Source organism: Puma concolor, chromosome C1 (assembly GCF_028749965.1).
Source record: "Puma concolor isolate L17-30 chromosome C1, mPumCon1.1.hap2, whole genome shotgun sequence".
Classification (NCBI taxonomy): domain Eukaryota; kingdom Metazoa; phylum Chordata; class Mammalia; order Carnivora; family Felidae; genus Puma; species Puma concolor.
This window is the reverse complement of record NC_141674.1, coordinates 216,232,975-216,252,282: the sequence shown is the minus strand read 5'-3', so window position 1 is coordinate 216,252,282 and position 19,308 is coordinate 216,232,975. Positions and strand designations below refer to the sequence as shown.

The 19,308-nt window shown below is 46.7% G+C and overlaps 1 protein-coding gene across 2 annotated transcripts in view; it reads left to right on the top strand.

Moving 5' to 3' along the window:
• NGEF (neuronal guanine nucleotide exchange factor) overlaps positions 1-19,308 on the top strand; it is a 74,721-nt gene that overhangs the window by 18,254 nt on the left and 37,159 nt on the right. The window lies entirely within an intron of this gene.

Genomic DNA, 19,308 nt, shown 5'->3' with positions numbered 1-19,308 from the left:
TGCCCAAGTGAAAAAACGCAAAGTCCCAAAATGTTATTTGGCAAATAAGACTATTTCTTATAATCTACAATTAGAAGAACATAGTAATCACTGTGAGAGTAATCAATATCTCCATTGAAAGGGTACTAGATGCTCTGATAGATCGTCTTCCGAAAGTCCTAGAACTCCCCTGCTGATGGACAAAGAGGCATTCAAGACAACAGAGTGAACGCCATTGACCAAAAACATGTCTGAAATTTAGAAGATTAACCCTACCCGCAGCCTCGTGAGAAATACATGAAAAAAAAAAATGCGTAGAAAACACGCAAAACAGCGCTTGCCACACAGTAGGTGCTTGGTAAATAAATGTTGGTTGGGGCAGGAAGAGCTTGAGTTTCCTCTGCAATTCTTACATTAGCCTGATTCCCAGGTATCGTCCTTGGACTTCCCGTTCATGTTTCCAGGGTTCAGTAGCTTTACTCAGCTTTATTGTTCAAGATCTGCCTTAACCACCGCACAGCGCGTGCACATCCCAGCTCCTTGTCTGAGGCTCGAGCCCCGTCCTGGCTCAACAGAGCCCTTCGAGGGTGCGGGGCAAGGCCTCACTCGGGATGAAGAGACACCTGGCATTTTGATCGTCCGGGCTTTACCCCGGGGCTGCACCAGGCCCTCCCCCACAGGCATCGGTGCTTGGACTTGATGATTTTATGCTCTCCTTCCGCCCTTCAGCTCTGCGGCCAAACCTCCACGGACACTTTTTTCCACATCGTGCCTCTGGCTTACTTTAAGGGAGGCTATAAAAAAGCTGCTGCTCAAAACTTCCTGTTACACTGACTTTAGCAATAGCAGCCTTCGTACAGTATGAGAATCCACGGCCGCAATAATTTGTTCTGCCCAGAAATGATACACTGGGGTTTCCACTGCACTTAGGGAAGTGGAAGGACTGGGGTGCAGGCTACAGAGAGAGAAAAGAGCAAGCGAATGAGCAATGGGGCCCTGGGCACCCCGTTGGTAGGCCCGCCCTGAGAGGGAGTGTTGGATCTCCCCGTTTCCTTTCTTCTCTCTGACAAGGGTAATTGGTGCTGTCGGCCTCTTAAATCCCGACACTGCCAGTCATGCACCTCTAAAACCTCCAAATTAAGATCTTGACTCTGTGCAGTAGAATAATAATCGCAACCTCCACTTGGGCCAAGTTTAATTGTTATGCCAGGAGTCAGATCTTCCCCAGGTTGCAAAGACACACGTCTGCCAAGAGCAGGCTGTCACCCTTGGGGGACAGAGACCTAAGAACCTGTGTGTGAGCAAAAGAAATGAGACGGCTGGACGGGGGGTCAAGGGAGAAGAGCAAATCACAAGCGGCTCGTTTTATACAAAAAGTCTGCTCCACCTGAAGGGCCACAGGAAGTGCCTGGGATGATGACACACGACCTATGGAAAACCCAGCACTGCCGGCCCACCAGAGAGGCAGAAAGGACCCAGCGTCTCGGTCCACTTTGGAGTTGCTGCTTTGGCGAGCGTCAAACTTACAAAACGGGGGCAGCAACGCTAGTTGTCCTAGAACTTTACTGGCAAAAAGCTGAAGGAGGGTGTGGGAACCCACCTCCAAGATGGCCCCCAAGGACCCCAGCACTCAGTATTCACACCCTCCCACTGAGTGCGGCCTGGACGTCATGGCCATTTTTAACTGACGGGCAGACATAATGGTTGTGAATGCAAGTCAAGGTCACAAAGGGCAATGGGCATCTGTCTCTCCCTCTCAGGGCTCACTCACTCTGGGGAGGCCAGAGTCCATGTGGTGAGGACACGTAGCAGACAGCCCAAGGAAAAGTCCATGTGGCGAGAAACTGAGGCTTCCGGCCAACAGCACATGGATAAGCTTGAAAGGGGAGCCTCCAGGCCTGGCCAGCAGCTGGACCGCAGCCTCGTGAGAGACCCTGAGCCAGAGCCACAGGCTTCCTGACCCTCAGAAGCTACATGAGAGAATGAATGTTGCTGTAAGCTGCAAAGTCCTGGGGCCGCTTGTTACCCAGCAGTAGACAACCCCTTTATCGGGAACATTCTAAAACCTGGGATAGAAGGTGAATTCGATGTAAACACATCAGATGCTGGCAGAAATGCTTAGCATCAAGTCCTTCTAAGGACTTGACTCTCTCCTGACTCTCTGACCCCACCTGACTCTCTCCTGTTCCCCATGCCTGAGGGTTGCCCTGTCCCCCAACACACACACATGCCATACAGCCCTTAGCAATGACTGTTGCCAAAGTATAAAACTCCATCTTCCTTGTCACAATGGGGACAAACCCCAAGGGGCAGTTATGCTCTGGAGCCCCTATGGGGCAGCTGGGACCAGGGCTCTGCCTGAAACCACTTCCTTGCTTGGCACTCTCCTCTCCCTGGTTTGCTTCCCCTCTCCCCTCCACTTTCCCCGGAGCTCTTCCTTAATGAATCATCTGCACCAGTCTTTCCCTCCAGGGAACCTGACCTAAGATACCCCATGTGAAAAATGAACATTAAAAACATCGCACCTTACTGGGGCACCCGGGTGGCTCAGTCAGTTAAGCATCTGACTCTTGATTTCAGCCCAGGTGATGATCTCAGAGTCCTGAGATCCAGCCTTGAGTTGGGCTTCACACTAAGCAGGGAGCCTGCTTAAGAGTCCCTCTCTTTTCCTCTCTCCGCCCCTCCCCTGCTCACTCTCACTTTCTCTAAAAAATAAACATAATTAATTTTTAAAAATCACATCTTACTGGGGCGCCTGGGTGGCGCAGTCGGTTAAGCGTCCGACTTCAGCCAGGTCACGATCTCGCGGTCCGTGAGTTCGAGCCCCGCGTCAGGCTCTGGGCTGATGGCTCAGAGCCTGGAGCCTGTTTCCGATTCTGTGTCTCCCCCTCTTTCTGCCCCTCCCCCGTTCATGCTCTGTCTCTCTCTGTCCCAAAAATAAATAAACGTTAAAAAAAAAAATAAAAAAAAAAAAAATCACATCTTACTGAAATTTCCTTAGGGTTATCAGATTCTTAAAGACCTTCTTCCATTCCCATTATTCATTTAGATAGCTTTTAAACAAAGAAACTGTAAGTTCACAGCTTTAAATATAGTAAAACCCTGGATTGCGAGTAACTCGTTCTGCGAGCGTCCCACAAGACGAGCAAACATCTCCGATAAATTTTAACTTGATAAACAAGCGATGTCTTGCAACACAAGTAGTACATGATGTCAAACATCACATGATCACAACTGAGTCAATAGTTCTTAAGATTCGCTTTGATATACGAGTGCTTTGGATTACAAGCATGTTTCCAGAATGAATTATGCTCACAAACCAAGGTTTTACTTGGATGTAATTTACCCAGAAGTTTTCCAAAAATTATTTACTAGGCCTTTGTTACGTGAAAGACAATAAAACAAATCCTTCAGAGACTACAAAGATGAAATAAGGTGTCCTCAAAAGAGGAGTCTTCTCAGAAAGCGTCGGTGTAACCTTATCGGTATTTTCTTGTGCGATGTTTTGGGGTTTCCACGTAATGATCATTCAAGTCAGCAACAGCCAGCTGCACACGCGTTGGGTGCCACAGTGGGTGCTGAGGCCCGACCATTTACAAGGGCTTTGTGGGCAGTGGATCCTCAACAGTCACTTGTGGAATAAATAAATTACTAAACAGTTGGCAGTTGACATAAATTTGTCAGCTGTTCTGCCTTGCATTTTTTTTTCGAAAGCATGTGGTGAAATCTATCATATGTTAGTGAGAAAAAGACTGACCCGGCAGACAAAGCGAGTCTGGTTTTGATGGTGACAGGTTCAGATCCAACTGTCTCAGACAGAGGAAGGGGGACAGGCAGTGGCCAGGGGATCTCCTGCAGGTGACCAGATGTCTCAGCAACTAGTCAGGACTGAAGAGCCTCCCCTGAGCCTCACCCCTTATAGATTTCTTCTATAAAATCGTGACATGACTGTCTTGCCTGCCCAAAGGCAGGTGCTGGCCCAAAAGACATGGTGAGTGAGGTTCCTCTCTGCCCTCCAGACCCTCATCTCCAGGCCCAGCACCCCTGCCCACATTCCAGGAGGAGAGAAGAACCAGGACTCCTGGGGGGCCAAGGAGGGTGGCTACAGGGCTCACCCCACCACCCTCCACTCAACATCCTCTGATTCTTAATCTTTCCTACAAAATGAGCCAGTTCTGTTGTTTTTTTTTTTTTTAAAGCTCATATAAACAACACGGCACACTGTATTTAAAATCAGTTAGGAAAGGGGCACCTGGGTGGCTCAGTTGGTTCAGCGTCTGACTTCAGCTCAGGTCACGATCTCGTGGCCTGTGAGCTCGAGCCCTGTGTTGGGTTCCGTGCTGACAGCTCAGAGCCTGGAGCCTGCTTCGGATTCTGTGTCTCCCTCTCACTGCCCCTTCCCTGCCTGTGCTCTGTCTCAAAAATAAATAAAAAACATTAAAAAAAATTTTTTTTAACCAGTTAGGCAAACACGCACATCCTAAATTTAAACCAAGCATTGGGGTGCCTGGGTGGCTCAGTCAGTTAAGCTTCAGACCCTTGGCTTCAGCTCAGATAATGATCTCACGGTTCATGAGTTTGAGCCCTGAGTCAGGCTCTGTCCCAACAGTGCAGAGCCTGCCTGGGATTCTCTCTCTCTCTCCCTCTCTCTCACTGACGATCATTCTCCCTCTCTCTAAATAAGTAAATAAATAAACTTAAAAAAAGAAAAACAAGCCAAAGACATGAAAAGATTATTCACAAAAGAACTAGGCAAAACAATCAAAAAGCCAAAAACAACAAACAAAAAAAAAACTTTATTAGTAAAGAAAGAAATGTAAAATAGAACAATATATCATTTTTCACGTATCAAATTGGTGAATTGTTTAAAATTCTAATACTGGGTCACCTGGGTGGCTCAGTTGGTTTAAGCGTCTGACTTTGGCTCAGGTCATGATCTCACTGCTCAGGGGTTTGAGCCCCATGTTGGGCTCTGTGCTGACGGCTCAGAGCCTGGAGACTCCTTCGGATTCTGTGTCTCCCCCTCTCTCTTCCCACCCCCCACTCATGATGTCTCTCTCTCACTCTCTCTCAAAAATGAATAAAAATTTTTTAAAAAGTTTTTTAATTCTAATACTATTAGAAAGAATGCAGAGAGAGATATTAGTTGGGCAGAAAGCAGTAAAACCTTTCGTAATTTCATAATATATGTGAAAAGCAGAAAAATGCTCTTAATCTTTGACCAAAAGTCTATCCTGGAAAAAATCATCAGACATCAGACAAAGACGTTTATCACTGAGTTATTTACACTTCATTTCATCAGATGGGTGTTTACTGGGCATTTACTATGATCCAGTCTTTGCTCTAGGTACACGGGGTTTATATACCATGGGCCTTGGCACCCCAGAGCCCCCAAGTCCGGCAAGGTGACTGGCAAATTCCATTTCACTCCCTTGGCCTTTATACCATCCTGAACTCAATATTCTATACCTTACACCTGACTACATTTAAACTTGATCATTAATACGTTTCTTTAAAACAAATGTGCTATTTCTCTTAATATTCTTTCCTTTCTCCCAATTTTTATAAAGAAAAAATTAAACATACAGAACAAATGAGAGAATAATACAATGACCTCCTACACACCCTCAGCCTAGATTCAAAAAACTAGCACCCTGCGTATTTGTACTTTCTCTCTGTTTCCACTAGACCATATGAATGTAAATTGTAGGCATCGTAACAGTTCACACTTGAATATCCAAAGTACGACTTCTTTTTTTTTTAATGTTTATTTTTGAGAGAGAGAGAGAGCCACACAAGCAGGGGAGGGGCAGACAGAGAGGAAGGCAAAGGGCTCTGTGCTGACGGCAGAGATCCTGATGTGGGGCTTGAACTCACAGGCCGTGAGATCATGACCTGAGCTGAAGTTGGAGCCTTAAAGGACTGAGCCGCCCAGCTGCCCCTCTAGAGTTACAACTTCTAAGAATAAGGCTGTTCTTGTACAGATTCAGAAAGTCATTATCACACATAAGAAAATCCACAGTCTCTCCATAGTCTATCTAATGTCCAATCTATATTCAAATTTCTCCTGATTGTCCCCCAAATGCCTTTCAAGCTGGGATTTGTGAATCAAGTATGTCACCAAGTTTCAAGGACTGCATTTGGCAGCTTGCTCTCTTTAGACTGCTGTAACCTAGAACATCTCCCCATTTGGTTTACCGGAACTGACCTTTTGAGAATCCAGGGTTGTTGACTGTGGTATGGCCCCCACTATGGATTTGTCTGACTGCCTCCTCGTGCAGTGTTTTGACTTGTTCCTTTACTGCCCGTCTTTTCTTTAAACGGGAAGTTAGGCCTAGATGCTTAATTAGATTCAGTTTACCCATTTTTAGCAAGAATGCATCCAGGTGATGTGTACTTCAAATTGCATCTTATCAGGAAGCACTAAAGTCAGCTGGCCTACTATTCCTGGTGCTAAATTTGGTCATTTAGTTAACTGGAAGCTGCCAGATTGTTCAGAAGTAAAGGTACAATTTTTTCCTTTCACAACTACTAAGTTATCCACAGAGACAGTTTGAAACCACAAAAATATCTTCTTCCTATTAACCTTTAACTCAGTGGCTTTTAACATCCATTAATAATCCTTCCTGAGTTAACCATTACATTGAGAATTGCAAAATGGGAATGTTCTGGTGTTCCTTCTATTTATATTAGTTGATATTCTTCTATCAAGAAAACTCCTCCTTTGTTTTTTGATTTGCTTTGTTTTTTGAGTATCAGTATGGATTCACAGTGGGTTTGTTTTCAGTCTGCCTTTTTTTTTTTTAGTTCTCTATTTTCTTTAATGTTTTTAAAAGTTTTTATTTATTTACTTCAGAGAGAGAGCGTGACAACGAGCAGGGGAGAGACAGACAGAGGGGGACAGAGGATCCGAAGCAGACTCTGTGCTGTTGGCACAGACCCTGACGTGGGGCTCAAACCCACAAACCATGAGAGCATGACCTGAGCCGAGATCAAGAGTCAGACACTTAACCCAGTCACCCGGTTGCCCCACTTTCTTATACTTTCTATATTCTAAACCTGCAGCCAGCCATTTCTCCAGAGTCCTAGCTCCTGTTAGCGAAAATAGTATTTAGAAACCAATATCTGGGGGCTGTCTGTTGCTAGCATTGCTTTTCAGTGCACACGGCTACGAAACGTGCGTGCACACCTGCACACAATATGGATCCCTTCCGTTCCCATTCAACACACAGTGATCCTCCTTACTCTCGATTCATGTTTGCATCTCCCTTTTCTACAAGTCAGGACGCTGGTTCTCAACATCAGTATACTGTAGGATATTTCCTTAGTCTACAATTACAGAATTTCACAATTACTCTGTGCCATCCCCTGCAACAAGCCCACCATATTCATTTCCTAGGGCTGCGGTAAGAAAGTACCACAGACAGAGTGGCTTAAAAACAATAGAAATGTGTTCTCTCTCAGTTCTGAGGATGAGGAGTCCAAAGTCGAAGCAATGGCAAGGCCATGCTCCCTCCGACGGCTGTAGGGGAGAGTCAGTAAGTCTCTTTCCTAGTGTTTGTGGCTTGCAGGCAACCCTTGACTTTCCTTAGCTTAGTAGATGCATCATTCCACATTTAAAAAAAAATTTTTTTTTTTTTTTTTTAAAAAGGGGGAGGCTCCTGGGTGGCTCAGAAGGTTAAGCATCTGACTTCAGCTCAGGTCATGATCTCACGATTCAAGAGTTCGAGCCCTGCGTTGGGCTCTGTGCTGACCGATCAGAGCCTGGAGCCTGCTTCAGAATCTGTGTCTCCCTCTCTCTCTGTCCCTTCCCCGCTGACTCTCTGTCTCTCTCTGTCTCTCTCTCTCTTTCAAAAATAAACAAACATTAAAAAAAGTTTTTTTAAATAGATGCATCATTTCAACCTCTGCCAACATATTCACAGGGCAATCTCCTGTCTGGGCATTTCTGTGTCCAAATTTCTCTCTTCTTACAAAGATACCCATTATTGGATATCTAGTATGACATCTTCTGAACTCCGTTACATCTGCAAAGACCCTATTTCCAAGTCCCATCACCTTCATGGGTATTAGGGGCTAAGATTTCAACACCTCTTTTCAGGGGACACAGCTCAGCCCACACCACCTCCTAAGTAAAGTTTAAGATTTCTTTGCTTTTTTAGTCCCAGAATAGATCTCAGTAATGGTATAACATATGCTATTCAGAAATTCCTTAATTTTTTTCTGTTATCAATTTGATAATTACTTAGATTCATTTATTTGTCTTTTTTCAATGTTAGACTTTGTTTTTTCTGCACATGTTCAGTTTTTTCTTTATTAATGAATTCTTATTTATTGAATAGGTAAACCATCTCCATGGTTTACAAGTCAACACTATGGGAAAATGTATGCTCAGAAGTCTTACCCTCGACCCCACCTCTGGAAGTAACCAATTTTACTAGTTTCTCTGTTTTCCTTCCTGGGATTCTTACTTGAGATTAAAAAAAAAAAAAATGTGCATGTGTACCTGGGTAACTTCCCCCTTTCTTTAGTTCACATACTACATATGCCTTTTCACACCTTGCTTCTTTCACACAATGCTGGAAATCACGCATGTCCATTCAGAAATGCCTTCCCGAGCTCATTTCTATAGCTGCATAGTACTCCATTGTGTGACTACCTCATAATGTATTTACCCAGGCTCCTGGATATGGAGGTTGTTTCCAACATGTTGCTATAACAAATAATGCCACAGTGAATGACTTTGCGCATATCTTGTTTCATATTTCAGGGTAAATTCTTAGGAATTGCTGGAGCACAGGGCAAATGCACATTGTCTCCATAAGCCTGGGCTGCTATAACAGAATACCATTATATAGAACATTTCATTTCACAGTTCTGGAAGCTGGGAAATCCAAAACCAAGGCAAGGGATCTCTCTGTGGCGCCTTTTATAAAGACACCAATCTCACTCGTGAGGACTCCGCCGTCATGACCTGATCAGCTCCCAAAGGCCCCACCTCCAAATGCCAACACCTTAGGGTTAGGATTTCAGCATATGAACTGGGGGGAGACGAACAGTCAGTCCGCTGCACATATGTGCTTTTGCCAGTTACAGGCAAATTCCCTTCCGTGTGAGGTTGGCCAGTTTTGCTCTCCCATCAGCAACATATATGAGTCATGTTTTCCCTGAAGATGTTCAGTTGGATAATAAAGCGGGTTTCAATCCAGAAAGCTTAGAGCCCTCCACCTTTAAGACAGGTGCATAATCGATGGAGAGTCACAGCAGGTAAAGTGCTGAAAATGAGGGCCTGGGGTTGAGGAAGGGACATTGTGTAGTCCAAGGTGTTTTCAAGGGGAAGGAATGTTTCTGTTCTGTGCTGTCATTTCTCTGACTCACTGTGTCAAGGAAGCTCTCCTCTCTCCTGGTAAGAATCCATCATTTCTTTTTAAAAAAAAATTTTTTTTTCAACGTTTATTTATTTTTGGGACAGAGAGAGACAGAGCATGAACGGGGGAGGGGCAGAGAGAGAGGGAGACACAGAATCGGAAACAGGCTCCAGGCTCTGAGCCATCAGCCCAGAGCCCGACGCGGGGCTCGAACTCCCGGACCGCGAGATCGTGACCTGGCTGAAGTCGGACGCTTAACCGACTGCGTCACCCAGGCGCCCCAAGAATCCATCACTTCTAAGCAAAAACACCCGACTGATGACAGGTTAGAGTCTCTTTCTTTTTTAAGAACAAATGCTAATTTCAAACAGAAGAATGTATTTCTGGGGAGCTTAAGACCCTCCTCTGAGACCCCTACAAAAGATCCTCATGGTTAAGAAGAAAAGAGAGACCTATTAAGGACTGTCTTTTTATCCGGAGCCGAATAGAGCAACAGGCCGAGAGATCCCGCTGACTCTGACAAATAAAAGCTACTCCAGGCTGAACAACATTTTAGCAAGAGCAATAATTTAGCATGCAATCTTCACTGCCCGGAAAAAATGAGACAGGGTTTAAAATTAGGAAAAGAAGCATCAACTGGTCTGCTTGGCGGAGGGGTAAACAATAGGTAAAGAAGCAAAAGTGAAATTTCACTTCTTTGCTGGTAAACTGATCCCCACCGTCCTACACACACACACACACCTGCCCCAGGTAATAATGGTCCTCCAGCTAAAGGTGCACTGAACTTTCTAGGGAGCAGCAAGGAAAGGTTTGTATTTAGTGGGTAAAGGACAAGGGTCCATGAGGTGTTTCTAAGACTCTAACTTACCCATCATGCACTGGGATGATACCAGTAGCATGTCTGTGTGCTCTCCAGCCTCCCCCAACTCTGGCTCCGTTCAGCAAACATGTCCAGAGCCTCCAGCATGTACAAGGTCTCTGCCCGCACAGTAAAGGAGGCGACATCAATCAAGTTGAGTCCTGTCTCCTTGCACTGTCCCACAGGACAGAGAATTAATTCTCCAAGAAAGTAATCAAGCTTTAAGAGAAGCCTTAGTGAAGTGCTACAGGAGATCCTGAGAGTGAGTGAAAACAGCCAGCAATGGGATGGGATGGGATGGAGGGTGGGCTTCCCGGAGGAGGAGGCGTCTGAAGCAGCACAAGTGGGATGTAGCCCCGCAGCCAGGCAGGGGAGGGCTGTGGCATTAGAAAGACCTGCCTTTGACAGGAGGCAGTAATTTCTCTGATGACTCCTTTATGACATCATGACTTCAATTAAAAAGGCAGAAAAAGCAACCTGGTTACAAGTCATACTTGTGGAATTATAGAAGGAAAAGGGGAATTTCTGGGAAAGGGACTATTTTTATAACCAGGCAAATTACACTATCAGGTAAGGGCTTTAGTTTTAGAGATGCCGGGATGTAATCTACTGTAAGATCTGAATTCACGATTCCTTGGAAACTGACGAGCTTTTTACAAGATTTATGTAATGAATTGAGGTGTTTCCCCGCCCCCAAGTAAATCTAGAGAATGCCAAACGGCTCAGCCCCCTTTTTCAAGGTCATCAGGATTCCCTGTGGTTACATGAGCACTTTAAACTCATGCTCTAAATTTATGCACATTAAGATATTGATGTTGTTTTTGAAAGTAACTTTTTCCCCCTTGTTACGTAAGTGACACATTTATTGCAGAAAAAAAAATTTTAAGCCCATGAATAAAAAGCAAAATTCCCTCAGAATCCAACCAACTGCAAGTACTGTGAAATGTTCTCGATGATCATTCTTCCAGCCCTCTCTCGAACATAAATGCATGCCTAAAGTTTCATGTATTGAAGTCTATTTATAAACAAATAAGATCATACTACCATCCAGAACCTACTTTTCCATTCAATGTATTACGGACATCTTTCCAGATTATGGAATATTTTCTACATCATTTTTAATGGTATTCCATTTTATTTATTTATTTATTTATTTTTATTTAAAAAAAAATTTTTTTTTCAACGTTTATTTATTTTTGGGATAGAGAGAGACAGAGCATGAACGGGGGAGGGGCAGAGAGAGGGAGACACAGAATCGGAAACAGGCTCCAGGCTCCGAGCCATCAGCCCAGAGCCCGACGCGGGGCTCGAACTCACGGACCGCGAGATCGTGACCTGGCTGAAGTCGGACGCTTAACCGACTGCGCCACCCAGACGCCCCTAAAAAAATTTTTTTAATTAAGGTAAAAAAAAAATAACAAATTTTTTTATTTATTTTTTTTTAATTTTTTTTTCAACGTTTTTATTTATTTTTGGGATAGAGAGAGACAGAGCATGAACGGGGGAGGGGCAGAGAGAGGGAGACACAGAATCGGAAACAGGCTCCAGGCTCCGAGCCATCAGCCCAGAGCCCGACGCGGGGCTCGAACTCACGGACCCCGCGAGATCGTGACCTGGCTGAAGTCGGACGCTTAACCGACTGCGCCACCCAGGCGCCCCATGGTATTCCATTTTAGACCTGTGTCACAATTTAAAGAGCCGATCTCCTGTTACTGGACATTTAGGTTGCTCCAAACATTTCACTGATAAAAATAACACTATGGTAAACATGCTTATAGCCGTTTTTCTCACACAGATTCTTACAGTTTATTAGGATATATTCCTAGAAATAGAACCTCTTTGCCAAAGAGTAGGAGCATTTGCAGGTTTATGATATGGGTTGCCAGGGTGCCCTCTAGAAAGGTTGAATTCACACTCTCACCCCCAGACGCAAATGACAGTTTCCAAGCCTTGGCTAACACTGGCTGTTCATTTTAAAACACTTTCACCGCTGTGTCTCTGATCTGCTTTTGAAAAATCGTGCTTCCTCTTTACGATAGCTAATGTTTGGTGCTGATATGTATGCCGTGGTGGCCAGTTCCCTTATTAGAGTCCTCAAAATAGAAATATCAAAAGTAGTAAAACCTTTGAATTTCTGGGGGGGGGGGGGGGGAGGTGTTTCTGTCAACATTATGACGGGCAGTTAAAACCCGGAATGGGGCACTTTGTCTGACGGCACATCTCGTTCTTGTCTCTAACACCTTTCGTAAAGTGATGGGTCTCCACCAAACACCTACTGGCCTTTTTATGAGATTCTAAATCCTTCCGCTTACTCCTGGTGACTCCACAAGAAACATTGTTTCTCCTGGATGTTAAGGGTGAGGTGAATTTGTTTCCGTAGAAAATGAAAAGTGACCCCACCACACACTTCTTTTTACGAAGAGTACTTCTTTAAAATCTAGTTATTTGGGGCGCCTGGGTGGCTCAGTCGGTTAAGCGTCCGACTTCAGCTCAGGTCACGATCTTGCGGTCCGTGAGTTCGAGTCCCGCGTCGGGCTCTGGGCTGATGGCTCGGAGCCTGGAGCCTGCTTCCGATTCTGTATCTCCCTCTCTCTCTGCCCCTTCCCCGTTCATGCTCTGTCTCTCTCTGTCTCAAAAATAAATAAACGTTAAAAAAAAAAAATTTTAAATCTAGTTATTTGCGATTTTCAAGGAACAATGTCTGAACAATTGCTAGTTATTAATTTTGTTAACTACATGCCATTCCTTCAAGTCTGCTTTGCTTATGAATGGACATCGTTTCCTTTCTCATTTCACACCTATACAATTTTGCTACATTTGGCTAATAGTTAAGGCAATAGGCAATAAATTTTAAAAAAAAATTTTTTTTAACGTTTATTTATTTTTGAGACAGAGAGAGACAGAGCATGAACAGGGGAGGGGCAGAGAGAGAGGGAGACACAGAATCTGAAACAGGCTCCAGGCGCTGAGCCATCAGCACAGAGCCCGACATGGGGCTCGAACTCACGGACCGTGAGATCATGACCTGAGCTGAAGTCGGACGCTTAACCGACCGAGCCACCCAGGTGCCCCAAGGCAATAAATTTTCTAATAGTGAATGTATTTTAGTGCTAAATGTTGGCTTCCTAAGTAGTAGTAACAGTAGTAGCAATAATAATGATAACAATAATAATAATAATAATAATAATAATAATAATTTCTCTTTGTAAAGTACATATAGGACTCACCATATGTAAGAGTAAATTAGATCTAACTATATAGTGTATAAGGTAATTTAAAATGAATAAACTTAAGCAAAGGAAGTGGGATATTAATTCCTTTACAGTTTGAGTTTCAACCAAGAGTGTATAAACCCCCATGGCCACAACCTAAAATGTAAATTATGTGTATTGAGGCAATTCCTTATTTACTCTAAATTTCATCCTCAAAATACCCTGCAAATGACAGTGTTTTTCCTTAGATTGCCCTTATTTCAAGATGCTCCTAATGGTCAAAAGTCCATGACATCACCCGCAGCCAAAATTCTTGGGCCCTATGTGTCCCAGTCTCCTCGGTTGGGAATATTCCAAAGAAATCCATAGCCCAGGCCTTCTATCGTTTTCCACAGTTTCAGATAAACACACAGCATGACAGCTTCTTGTCCGTGAGTCATTTTGCGGAGCCAGTTTTGAGAAAGACATTTCTCTCAAGGCCATTCAACTGTCTGCACCTCATAATCGAAGATAAGGCCACCATTTTCCCAACCTTTTAAGGACACCATAAGGACACATAAACCACCAAAATGCTTTGGAAATTCCAGCGTTTCACTAGCCATGCAACCTTACCCAGGCTGCCTCTCACAGCTGGAAGCAGAGCGAAGCTTGGCCACGTATTTTTTATTCTGAAAACGTAATTCAGCAGAACAGTATCAATCTCCAGCAAGCAAGCCCAACAACCTCAATCATTGAAACCTATCCAATGTGGGCATATCTCCTTAAGCCAGACGGAGATTACTATGTATCTCTTTGTCCCTCTGAGCTTTTCCCTATTTAACCAAAACGATAATAACTGTCCACCATAGCAACCATACCAAAAAAGAAGATGAACAAACACAAAATATTCCTCACTTTACCAAAACAGTGAATCCGGTTTAAAACGAGGTTTGGGTTGGGTTTTTTTTTTTTTTTGACTCCCCAAAACAGGTCACAGCTACCTGCCCCAAACTTGAGGCAGCTACCCCAGAAGCCTGCTAGTTCCCAAAGAGATCAGTTAAAGAAATCTTCATTGACCAAAGAAGGCCAAGATGTCCCAGCAAGGGAACACCAATGCTGCATTCAGTAACTGTAGGAAAAAGACTAAAGAACACATCGGTGTAACACCTACCGACTTCCCCCGTATTTGCCTATTCACCAACTATTTCCTGATGCCTCCTGGATGTGCTGGATGCTGGGGATGCAAAGATAAATGACACCTTCATAGCTTTCCCCCAAATCTCAGGTTCACTGGGAAGAGATACCACACAAGTGGGTAATAACAGAGCAGGACTAACAGAGCAAAAGGCAGGGTCGGGAGCTCTCAGGGGTGACCCAGCTTTCATCTGGGCAGCCTCAGCCTGGACTCTACATTAACTTCACTGGCCACGAATGACCAACAAGGTACTGGGGAGTCACTGAAGGTAACAGATGTGTGGGATCGGATATGTCCGGGGAAAACTACCCCGGCCACTGTGCTTAGGGCACACCGAGGGGGAGAATAAGGCATCATGGAGAGGAAGCCTGTGAAGGGAACACGGCCACCATACTCTAAATCAAATTAGAGGCTTGTGATGTGTGGGGACAACTTATAAGTCCGCCCTCACTTATGACACCAACTGCAGAAGCTGAGAGTCCCCAAGACCCCCCCTCAGGTTCAAAAATTCAGTAGAAGGACTCAGGACTCGCTGAGAGCTATTATACTCACAGTGACGGCTTATTCAGTGCAAGGCTACAGAGTTGAATCAGCCAAGGGCAGAGATGCATGGACAGGGCCCAGAAAAGTTCTACTTGGAATTCCAAGTGTCTACGGAGCTATGGACACTGCTACCACTCCCTGGCAGCAATGTGTGACAGTCGGGAAGGCTCACCTGAGCCTTAGTGTCCAGAGTGTTTAAAGGGGCTCCATCACCTGGAACAGGCTGGCCACACAGTCCTCAGCCTCTCTGGAGATTGAGCTATTATCACACAGTCCAAGGCCCCCACCTTATCTGCTCCCAGGTCTCCAGGCAAGCAGAGACACTCCTATCAGACGTCACATTCCCACAGTCCGGTGGCTCAGAGATCACCTGCCTGGAGCCCGAGACAAAGGCTAAACCTCTCTTTGTGTAAGATTAACTCTTTACTACAGAGGGTTGCACTGCAGGAGAGAGGTACGTCTTGTCCTTTTCCTAACTTTCTCCCTGAATTTTGGGGGGCCATTTAACCTCGAGGCAGTGGCCCCTTGTGGATGGACTGTCGGGGCTACCTAGGTGGTTTCAATGTGTTGATTTTCAAAGCAACTAAAAAGCCTTTTGAGAGTGACAAAAATAAACTACAGTTCATTCATGGCGTTAGAAGACACAGGTAATTAAACACTATCAAGCACTTGTTTCTAGATATTTCCAACGTTTATGTAAGGATTACCCTCTTACTACCAAAAAAAAAAAAAAAAACAAAAAAAAAACAACAAAAACCAAGTCATTTTCCTACTAGATTTAAAAATACAAATGTGTCTGGGGCGCTTGGGTGGGTGGCGCAGTCGGTTAAGCGTCCGACTTCAGCCCGGTCACGATCTCGCGGTCCAGGAGTTCGAGCCCCGCGTCAGGCTCTGGGCTGACGGCTCAGAGCCTGGAGCCTGTTTCCGATTCTGTGTCTCCCTCTCTCTCTGCCCCTCCCCCATTCATGCTCTGTCTCTCTCTGTCCCAAAAAATAAATAAACGTTGAAAAAAAAAATTAAAAAAAAAATACAAATGTGTCTTAACATTTGAGAGCCTGGTGACATACACGTGACCCTAAAAAACACTTAGCATAAGTGAATAGAAATGTACGGTTCCTTTGTCCCACACAGCATAGCACACTTACCAGCAAATACTTCAAAAGTCTGCCGTTAGCCAGCTGTGTGATCTTGGGCCTGTCATTTTAACCCCCTGGTTCGACTTCGTTTTCTGTAAAACAAAAGTATCGGATCAGATTATTTCTAAATTTCCTCTGGTTCTCCCTTTTCTCCTTCAGAATAAAGTAACCTTTTGTAAATACAAGTAAGGACCCTTCAAGGCTGAGCTTGCTACATAAATAAGAATCCACCTTGTTTCCAATATTTAACTTTTATAACCCAAAGGAAGAAATACACAACCTTCAGGTTAAATATATAAAATAACTGAATATTTTTCAAAACATACCATTCGTTCCTTAGCAAATCGTATGCGGCACCTACCACGTACTAACCAGGTATAAATATTTGAAATATTTATCCGTATCTTGTGAGCGATCCTGAGCAGATGTTGGTTAAATGGAGATTTTAGTAAGAGCCTGTTAAGCACCAAACATGACAGGAAAGAGAACACGCAGCTTTTCGCTTAAAGTTATATGCCTTCAGAACTCAATGACTTTCTAAACCGATTTTATAATTAGGAGGATATTTTTAGCTTCTTTTTCAATTGGAAGGTTTTATTATGCTCATCTTAACGTATGTAATTTCACTTGAGTATTTTCTGATTTTGAAAAAAATGAATCTTTTCGCCTTGGTGAAGCAAAGTATGATGGGAGCAGCTTCCACAGAGTGCTACATCTTTAAGGGCCGGTGAAGCCATCCTGACTGCAGGTCCCAGTGATGCCCATACAGTGTTCTTCCTTGGGCCCTGATGGAAGATGAGTAGGACACCAGGGTGCTCGCCCTGCAGGAGGCAGGAACCCACCCATGGCTTAGTGTAAGGATGGCCCTATTCACAGAGAATTCTAGTGCCAGGCAATGCTGCTGCAGGGGAAAGGGCCTGGTGGGGAAGCCCCAGTGTGCCTCCACCTGCAAGAGTGAGGACTTTACTAGGGGAACAGAGTTCCAGCAGAGGGAACAGCACTTGCAAAGCTCAGAGCCCGGACGAGCGTGTGGGGAAGCCAAAGCCTCAGAGTTGCCGGCAAGGGCAGGGGCCCCGAGGAAGCAGGCAAGGAGAAGGAGGCTGGTGACGAGCCTGCTACAGCGCCAGGAAGCTGGTGGCCCTGGGACTCCAACACAGGTGTTTAAGCAGAGAGAAGGGACCAAAGCAGACCCATAATTTAGAAAAGGGCCAGAGACAGGGATGGACTGGGGAGAGGTCCAAATGCAGGGGGTGCGGGGTGTGTCCTGCCTTGAAGCACTTCAGGGATCCAGGGGGCTCAGTGAGGCACTGACACCTGGAGTGACACGAAGAAGGCTGAGGCCAGCTCTCACCTTGGGCCTGGTGCCCTGGTTGGCTGCTGGGGGCGGTGGGGACATGTGAGGGCACTGGTGGAAGGATTAAGAGGCATCCCGGTGCAAAGGGCCAGAGAGCAGACGAAAATGTGGAGTTGAAGAGAGGACGTGTGGAATGAGTCAAGGAAGGAAGGGGTTTGGCTCGGAAAAAGAGGAGAGCAGATGGTTGTCATGCAAATAATCTGAGGCCTTAAGAGCAAGACTTTAGACCCTAGAGGGGACGGACAGTGAGGTAGCGGCTTTAGGAACTGGATTTCAGACAACCTAAGCACCCTTCCCCAGAGTCAGAACGGGGGAGGACGGACCAGGCAAGGTCCATGGGGTCCCCCGATACTGTCTGGGGAGGGGAGTTCTCTCCCAGGCCACAAGCCTCCCCTCAAGCTACTTTCTTTCCTCCCCACCCAATCCCTGCCCCTCTGCCTTTACCACCACCACCACTGCCACTGTGTTCCAGATGGCTGGCTAAGGAACCCATCAGGGCCAACCTACTAACCAGTAGCTAAACCGCTCCCACCAGGAGTATTTGCATCCCCAAAGGAGGAATTGGTTCATTTAAACAAATGCCCGGTGGGTGGAACATGCAGGGCAACGCTCAGAGGAAGACTTTTTTCCTCTTTGCGCTCCAGTCCCCAGGCCCCAGGCCTCGTCAGGAACGGGCCCCGGCCTGCAGAAGCAGGCGCTGTCACCGGGGCCCATCAAGGGAGCGGGCAGGCTGGCCTCAGAAAGGGACACAGGACTAGGCCGGTCGTCTTGCTGTATGAAAATGCCCCTAGATTTCCACGTCACTCCGGATCACTGACATTCCACTAGACTGCCGTTACCCCTTTTGTTTGCTTTGTGCATCCAGAAGCGGACTGAACTAACCACGAACGTGCAGATTCCAGAGACAATGTGACCAGGCGGGGAAACCGGGTGCAAGTTTGGGGGCACTTTGTTTCTCCCTTCTCGCCCCTCCATACCCAGCCCCGGCCACCAGGGCCTCGGGGCCTCAGGCCTCTCCGGGAGAGGCCTCCGGTTGGCCCCGTCTGCATAGTCTGTGTCAGGAGCCGGGGTGCAAGGTGTCTCCAGAACCCCAGGCTCCACCTCGGACTCCCTCGGACAGGGGCACCTCCAGCGAGGACGCACTCCACCGAGGCTGGGTCCCCGGGCGGATGCCTGTCGGGGGCGGCGGGGCTGCAGGGGCTGCGCGGCGTGGGCAGGGCGGAGGTTCGAGGGGGGGCGGGGCAGAGGGTCACCTCGCCGGTACCTTCCAAGTTCTCCGTGCGAGCCGGGGGGGGGGGGGGGGGGGGGGGTGCGGGGGCGGGCAGGCCAGGCGACGAGGAGGGGGCGGGAGGCGAAGGCGCAGGTCGCCGGCCCCCGCCCGTGCTGCCTGCCCCTCTCCCAGCGCCCGGCGCGGGCGGGCCGGCCGCCTGGCCGGCCGGCCGGGAGGTCCATGCGGCAGTCGGCGCCCGCGGGGCCCCGGTCGCGCCCAGCCCGCGCTCCCCCGCCCCGCCGCCGCCCGGCCTCGCCCCCGCCGCGCGCGCCCCTCCCGCCTCGCCCGTTGCCGTGGCAACCCGGAGCCTCCGGGCGCGCGCCCGCCGGTCCGCCCGCCCCCCCGCCCGCGGGAGCGCTCGGCAGCGGCAGCGGCGGCGGCAGCGGCGGCGGCAGCGGCGGCTCCGGCTCCAG